An 8,475-nucleotide genomic window follows, 5' to 3' on the forward strand; every position below is an offset into this window, starting at 1 on the left:
TTTATTTCTTTAGGTTTTTAACTAATCTATGATATCATTTTCCTGGTTGGCGAGAGTCAAAAAAATGCCACTAGTTAAATAGAGTTGTGAACTCATTTAATAATGGACACCACTATTAACAACCTACTATTCGATCAAAATAAGAAAACAAAATTTCTTATTTTATGAGCTAGACCCACGGTCTCAACAATCATAGATTTAGTCGTAGTAGTCACCGTACGGCTGAGTCTAGTACAATTTGACATATAATTATCTATCTTTCGAAATCTAACCTTGTCAAAATAACTAATGAACACCTTTCGTAAGGGGACGAATTAAAGCGCCTCGAGGCCCCATTAAGTTATTGACTATGTTAAACCAACGGTGGAGATCGAATAAAATTCTTAAAATAATCTCATTATTAAATTAAACATAGTATTTTTATTATTTATTTTTAGAAAATTAATGACTATGGTTTTCCCAAAAAAAAAATAATCAGATTAAATTTTTAAAACCAAAGTCCTATAATTTCCTATTAATTCTAAAGTGTCACATTGAAACAAATTCAATGAATTTAGAATTAATTTATTGCTAATCAATATTTAGGTTTAACTAATATAATGAACTTATACAATTAAGTCCAACTTAGGTAAATGGGCCTTAACAATTGGGCTTGTATGGAGGAGGGTTGGGTCCAGTATGTCGTTCCCACTACAAAGGCCCCCAATCTTCCATTCAAGGTCCAAAAGACAAGAATTTAAACCTTCATTTTATTAATTGTTATTAATTGATTAGGCCCATTGTAACGACCCGAATTTGCTAATCGGGCTTAGGACCTTGATTAGTGTGCCTGGAGGGCAATAAGTGATTTAATATGTTAATATGTGTATATATGATAGTGATGCGTGTTTAATTGAGTTAAATGTGCATGTGGGCCCCGTTTGGATATTGGGAGCATAAGTTTTATAAATGTGATAAATGAGATATATATGTGATATGTCTGTGCAGCACGATCCGAGACAGTCCTGGGGAGCGGTTAGTCGGAAAGTCACAACAGGGTTGAGATTCGGACTCGGGGCGAGTCGAGGGGTAATTTGGGTACTAGGTGTGCTATGGGATTATCAGGACATGAAAGTAAATATTTGGAGATATATTTGAGAATAGAATGTCTAGGAGGGAATATTGGGGAAATTTACCATTTTGCCCTCGGGGACGTTGTGGTACCCCGAGCCTTGAGGTAACCACATAGATTAAGTTAAATAAAACAAAGTAGAGGAATAGTTGGGAAACTTGGAGAAACCGACATACACATTCTTTCACAGCTGAGATAGCTTTCATCTTCTTCTCTCTTTCACACTCTAAGGCAAATTCAAAGGAAAACTTGGGGGAAACTAACTTAAAGCTAAGGGATTGCAGCTGGGGGATTTAAGGGAGCTTGAAGCTTGAAGATTGGAGCATAGGGAACTGGTTCTGAAGCTTAATCTAGCAAGGGTAAGCCTTAATTATAGAGATTATGTTTAGATTTGCTGCTGGTTTGCTAAAGTTGCATGTTGGTTAAGTTTGATCTGTCTTGAGTGTCTTAGCTGAGTTTTGGAGAAGATTTTAATGGGGTTTTGGTGCTGTTATTGAGTTGAAATAATTGTGTTAGTTATCCAGGATTGTTAGCCAAGTTCTGGGTGAATTGGCTTGAGGAAAGGTGTAGAAAGATGGTGAGAAAATCTGGGTTCGGTGGTGAGGGTCGCAGCTCATGTGCGCGCGCGGCCGAGTGTGGCCGAGGAGTTCATGCGCGTCGCGGCACTTAGTGCGCGCGCCGCGGCCCATGTGTGTTGCAGGGGTGTGCTAGCCTCTATTTTGAGGCTAGCCGCGGCCCTTGAGGGTGGGGCCGCGACTCTTAGTGCTAGTCTGCATTTTTATGGGTGTTCAGGCTTGGGAATTCAATGGTTAAGGCTCGGGATGGATTTTATCACCCGGATTGATAGAATTCAAGGTCTCGGAGGTTAGGGTTATGGCTTAAAGTTATTTATCGGATTAGAACTTGATGGATGGATATTGTTAATATGTTGTGACTAGGGTTTCAGAGAGGCTCAAGTTAGGGGACTGTGCTCGGGACATCGGTGCTCGGAGAGCTTGGAACTCAGGTAAGAAAAACCCTTGTTCCCATGGAGCTTGTATGCAGGGCTGAGCCCAATATGTTTGAATAGAACTGGTATGCAGGGCTGAGCCCAATGTGTTTGAACTGTGGGGCGTAGCCCTTTAATTGATTATGTTAGAATTCTGTACTTTCTTGTTATGCTATGTATGCTATTATGTGAATGATCGGCAAGAGCCGGGAACGGTGTGGGCCGGGAACGGCAAAGGGCCGGGAACGGTGTTAGGCATGTTGGGTGCCAGGTCGAGTACGGCATGGGGCCAGGAGCAACGTTGAGCACGTGGAGTGCGAGTTGCCAGGGCGAGTCCCTAAAAGGATACCTAGGATATCCTCACGGCGTGGTCCGCGAACCCAGGGCTTGGTAAACGCTTGGGACGGCTAGGCCGTATGTGTTTAGCCCATTAGTGGCCTGTTTATATGCCAGTTATATGTGTTGCATATGTTATCTGCTTGTGGGTTTTCTTGCTGGGCTTCGGCTCACAAATGCTCTGTGGTGCAGGTTAGGGTAAAAGAGAAGGCTAACCAACCATGAGTATAGTAGGCGTGAGGCTGCGTGTACATTTTTGGCCAGCCTGGCTGCCAGAGCCAGAGGATTTTGGGAGATGCTAGTAAATATACTTAAATTTTGTCATTTAGTCGACTTGGCTCTATTTTTATGTTGTAAATACTTCTAAACTGTATTTTGGGATCCCAGGTGTCAAACTTTTATGGTTTTCAATGCTATGGTGTTATTTTTAAAGTTTTTTTCCTTTGTTTATGGCTTAATTACACTATTTGACCTAAAACCTCGATTAGCGAGTTGAAAGCACGTTTTCAAACTCACTTAGTAACGGCTCTAAGGAAGTAGGGCGTTACACCCACTATAGTCATTGTGGATGTTCAAATTCCACCAAGGGAAAATATGGAGGTCGGCCCTCATTAGCCTCAGACGGTTCAAGCAATCCGATATTTTTCCCTCAACCCATGTCTCATAGGAGGCCTCAATAAAAATGCATCAGGAGATCCGAGGAGTCACACGAGGCTCCTCCGCATGCCCCGCGCGAAGCCCCCGCCTCGCTCCATGGTGCGCCCACGCGAGCCCCACCTCGCTTCGCGGCATGCCCACGCAAGAACCCCGCCTCGCTCCACGGTGCGCCCACGCGAGCCCCGCCTCGCTCCGCTGCGTACCCACACAAAGCCCCCGCCTCGCTCCACGGTGCGCCTACGCGAGCCCCGCCTTGCTTCGCGGCACGCCCACACGAGGCCCCCGCCTCGCTCCACGGTGCGCCCACGCAAGCCTCACCTCGCTCCGCGGCACGCCCACGTGAGGCCCCTTCCTCGCTCCACAGTGCGCCCACGTGACCCCGCCTCGCTCCGCGACGCGCCCACGCGAAGGCCCTGCCTCGCTCCACATCACACCCACGCGAGGCGCCCGTCTCGCTCCACAGCACGCCAACAGGTCAGCCGCGCCGGGGGGACGCGAGGTCGACACCACACCCTCGTCACGCCCGCGCACCCGACACGCCAAGGGCTCACGAGGCCAGCGCCTCGCCCGCATACAAGCTGCACCAGGGGCTCACGAGAGACACCCCCACCGTATGAAAGGGACTGACCAAGCATGATTCAGAAAGGTCATGCTAGTGTAATCTTGTATGGGGTACGGCTTTTAGGACCCCGTACGCCTGACCATAGCCCTCATGTTAGACAAGCGGCTGGAGCACTAGGAGAGAGGACATGGCCTGCATGCTCCCAACCAGATGCCAGAGCCGACACCACTACCACCTGCACCACTCCTCTGACATTCGTACGGTCAGGTAGTGGAGACATCCTTCTGGCACCTGTCCCATATTGGTTGCAAGACCACTACCTCTGAAACCACTCTCCTGACAGTGTACTTATGTACTACCTGGTCCCCTGGACCACACTGTATCTAGGGCCATTAGAGCCCACTATAAAATAATTTCCACTTCCATTTGGAAGGGGTTGGAAAATTTACTATAGCAAGTGCACCATAGTGAATGAAAACTGATTTCACCATTGTTCTTCTGCAATTGTTCTGGGAGTTGATACTTAAATTTCTAGGGCTTTTCTATTGATAATCTTTACTTTGCAATTTTTTTCAACTTAACTTAGTTGACGAGTTCTCACCGTCAACAGTTTGGCGCCGTCTGTGGGAATCCAAGTACCAAGCTACTGTTCTACCATTACTTCCGGCAAGGAGAAATGCCGAGACGTTCAAAGCGACCCAGGGAGCAACGAGAGGTGGAGGTCCACCTTAGCGGAGTCCAGCTGAAGGCCTCCATGAAGGACCCTCCTCCACCCAGAGATGTAGAGACCCCAAGGGACCTTGAAGTTCACGAGGGGATAGAGAGGTCACGTCACCGGCCGTCCCGCCCGGAGAGAGTCTTCCAAGGGCACTGTCGGGAAATGCCAACGAGTTTCCGCTTCCTAAACCGCCACAAGTACAGAACTCCGGCCAGCAGGACCTGGGCTCCTCAATGCATAGACATAATAAGCATCCCCGGGTCCATTCCGTGAGCTCGAGTTCTAAATCTTGATTCTATGAAGAAGAAATACGTGAGCTGCACCGTAAGAACCAAAGGTTGGAGACTACCCTGGAGAATATGCAAGAGGTGCTGAATGGCCTATTGCAAGGCAAGTCAAATGTGACCTTGCCCAAGAGAAAAGAGAAAGGTCGTGAGGGGGCAGAGACCACCGTTCCAGTAGACGATGGGAGGACTTGACACTCCACCAGTAACACCCCCGGAACGGAGCAACGTGAACATCCTGAGCCACCAAAGCAGGCCTAGAAACTGGAGCCGAAGACCAACGCGGCCCATCGCAACGAGGACGAGGTCACCTCTAAGAGAGCACCCTCAGATTTACGGGAGGAGCTCAACAAAAAGAGGGCGAGTAAAAGGACCACGCCCCCTATGGCGCCTCGAGCGGGCAAAGGAAAGGGGGATCTTAACTCGTCCGCTTTAAGGGACTCCCTATGTAAGAGGAGACAAGACCTGGACACAGAAATGAGGAGCCTGCGAAGCAAGATCGTCACCGCCTCTGGAGGTCAAGTTGCTGAGGAAGAGTTCAACCATGAGTCACCCTTCGTTAGGGAGATCCAAGCCATCCAGCTCCCTACCAATTTTAAGGAGCCCCATATGACCCCCTACGAAGGAAGCACAGATCCAAAATACCATCTAGATACATTTAACGACCTGATGAAGCTGTGGGGAATTGGCAGTGGGGCGAGATGTCATTACTTCGCTGTCACCTCAAAAGGACCTGCATACAAGTGGTTCAAAAGACTTAGGCCGGGGTCCATCAGATCTTGGCAACAGCTTTCTGATGAGTTCCTCCAGTAGCACCACGCCGTGCGCGACTACGTGATGCCAGGCACCAGCCTCGCAAATGTGAAGCAAGGAGAAAACGAGAGCCTGAAGAGCTATATTCACAGGTTCAATATGGAGGTAGTTAAAGTAGGGAGCCTGACCCGCCGAGAGCTAAAAATGGCCATCACAACTGGAGTACGCCCAGGAAGCAAGTTATGGGATAACATGCTCAAGAGGGAGGTCACAGACTTGGATGATTTCTACGAGCGGGGCCAAAAATACATTCGCGTGGAGGATGGTCACGAGAACCTCAAAGCCGAAAAAAGCTCGTCGCCCCCGAAACCTTCAGCCCGAGAAAACCCAAGCGGTGCAAAGAAGAAGGGGGTTTATGAGGGAACAAGAGATGATTGACCCCGGAAGCATCAACGCTCTGAGGAGCGCCTACGGGGCCCCTACACCTTTTACACTGACCTCACCCATGCGAGGGAGCATATTTTCGTTGAGCACGAAAACCAGGTCCCTTTCAAAAGGCCCCCGCCAATGAAAAAAGACCGGTCCAAAAGAGACCCCAGCAGGTATTGCTAGTATCACACGCATGTTGGCCACACCACCGCGGAATGCAACCATTTGAAGGTGGAAATTGAGGAGCTCATTCGCAGGGGACATTTGGGCAGGTACGTGCACAAGGAGAACCAGAGGCCAGAAGAAGGAGCGTCCCCACCGCGGGCGCGAGAGGTGACCCCAGAAATACAAGGAGAGGTCAGGACCATATTTGGAGGGCCAGGATTCGGAGGCGATTCAAGGAAAGGACGAGACAAATACACCAAGGAGGCATGACGAAGTCCACCACCGTGCGTTTTAAGTTTGGAGCAACGCCCCCCGAAGAGTTTCAAGGGTGAGAATGACTCAATAACTTTCACTGAAGAAGACGCGCAGGGGGTGCATTTCCCTCATAACGACCCCCTGGTGCTAATTGTCCAGCTTGCGAACATGAGAGTACATCGAGTTCTAGTGGATAATGGAAGCTCTGTGGACATCTTGCATCGCCCCGCTTTGGAGAAGATGGGACTGAGCGTCCGACGCTTGAAACCCTGCAATTCCTCCCTTTGTGGATTCACAGGGGACTCGATACAGCCCCTAGGTGCGATTGAATTAGCCCTCACCATGGGAGAACAACCCAAGCAAACCACCATAATGGCAAACTTTGTCGTGGTGGATTGCGCCTCAGCCTTCAACGCGGTATTAGGGAGACCCTCTCTGAGAGAATTGAAGGCAATAACTTCTGTGTATCACTTGGTTATGAAATTTCCAACCCCTGGGGGAGTAGCATGCATGAAAGGGGAGCAGAAGGAAGCGAGGGAATGCTATAACATGTCCCTCCGCACAGCCACAAAACCATCGGTGCCGATGGCAATGGTTGTGTATGAAGGCGCGACCCACACGAGCTGGACCCACGAGTTACAGAACACCTCGAGAAATGCTACCAGTGGGGCTTCGGCCCCTGGTGCAAAGTGGACCTATGTTTAGTTTGTTCCTTATAATGTTAGCATAGTAAGTAAGAATCAAAGAGGCTACCTAGGTAACCTCCCAGTTAGATGTAACCCTTTTTTAAATATGCCATTGTAAACCACATGCTATGAATGAAACTGTTTGCAACTTCGCGTGTTATTTTTCTTCTCTATGCGAGCATCAGCCAAAGTGCCTGCCGAAATAAATTCCACCAAAAACTTGGGGGGCAGGACAGGAGGTAACGACATATAGCAAGCAAAAAAAAAATGAACCCTCTAACAGGAGGATCCTAAAAAATAAAGGACCCTCTAACAAGAGGAGCCTAAAAAGGGCCCCCCAGCAAACAGGAGGATCTAAAAAAGGACCCCTTGCACCAGGATCCTAAAAAGGACCCTCTATCAGGAGGATCGTAAAAAGGACCCTATGCACCAGGAGAATCCTAAAAAGGACCCTCTATCAAGAGGACCATAAAAGGGACCATGATCCCAAAAGGACCCCTTGTATCAGGGCCTTAAGCGAAGTCCTTATATGTATAAAACAGGGAGAGGACCTTACAAGGCATCCCTTGGGTTCACAAGGATTAGCTACCCTTGTGAACATCAAGGAGGCCAAGGGGTCTTACAACAAAAAAAAAGTACAGTAACAACAATAATAAGTCTAGAGCGGCCACCATGCCGTCTAGCCAAAAAGGGTCCTAATAGAGACCCTTGCAAAAATAGTACTGTAACGACCCAAATTCACTAATAAGGCTTAAGGGCCTTGATTAGTGTGTCGGGAGGGCAAGATGGGAATTATGTGTGGTTATTATGATTAAGATGTATGATTATGATTTTAAGCATGTTATATGACTATGTGAATTATATTATGTGATAATTATGATATGTGAATTGTACTGTGTGGGTGCTGTGATACAAACGTGATGCACGTGCCAAGACGGTCCTAGGAAACTAGATAATGGTAACTGGTGATTTGGTAACCTGCGTAACCGTTAGTAACTATAGAGAGTAACAGGTCTTATTGGGAAAGTGGTAGAATTGCAAAGTTAGGGAAAGGACAAATAAGCCCTTGAGGTCTAGTTAGTAAGTGACATTAATGGAGGGTTAAAATGGTATTTTGGCAGTTAGTAGATGAGTTTCAGCTGAAGAGGGAATATCATATACGTGTAACACTTTGGGAGTTGGTTATGCTGAATTGTGGAGACCTAGAATAAGAGCAAAAAGGAGATAGAAAGGAGAAGCAGAAATCTAAACTCTTGGAAGGAGAATCAAGGGATGTTTGAAGTTATCAACCAAGCTTAGGCCAAGAAAACTCAGAGGTAAGATTTTGATTATGTTATATCCAAGTTTAAAGTCTGAAATTTAGTTAAGGAAGGTGAATTGAGATGAGTTGGTGGCTGGTTTTATGTAATTTCAGAGAATTGGGAACCAAGGGGGAAGGAGGTCAAGAGCTGGAGGTTGAACCAATCACTTGAGGTAAGGTCTCTGTATGTTTATTAGGTTTGTTTTGTTAAGGTATAGGGAGTTTGAAGTG

This window comes from Humulus lupulus, chromosome 3, assembly GCF_963169125.1.
Source record: "Humulus lupulus chromosome 3, drHumLupu1.1, whole genome shotgun sequence".
Classification (NCBI taxonomy): Eukaryota; Viridiplantae; Streptophyta; class Magnoliopsida; order Rosales; family Cannabaceae; genus Humulus; species Humulus lupulus.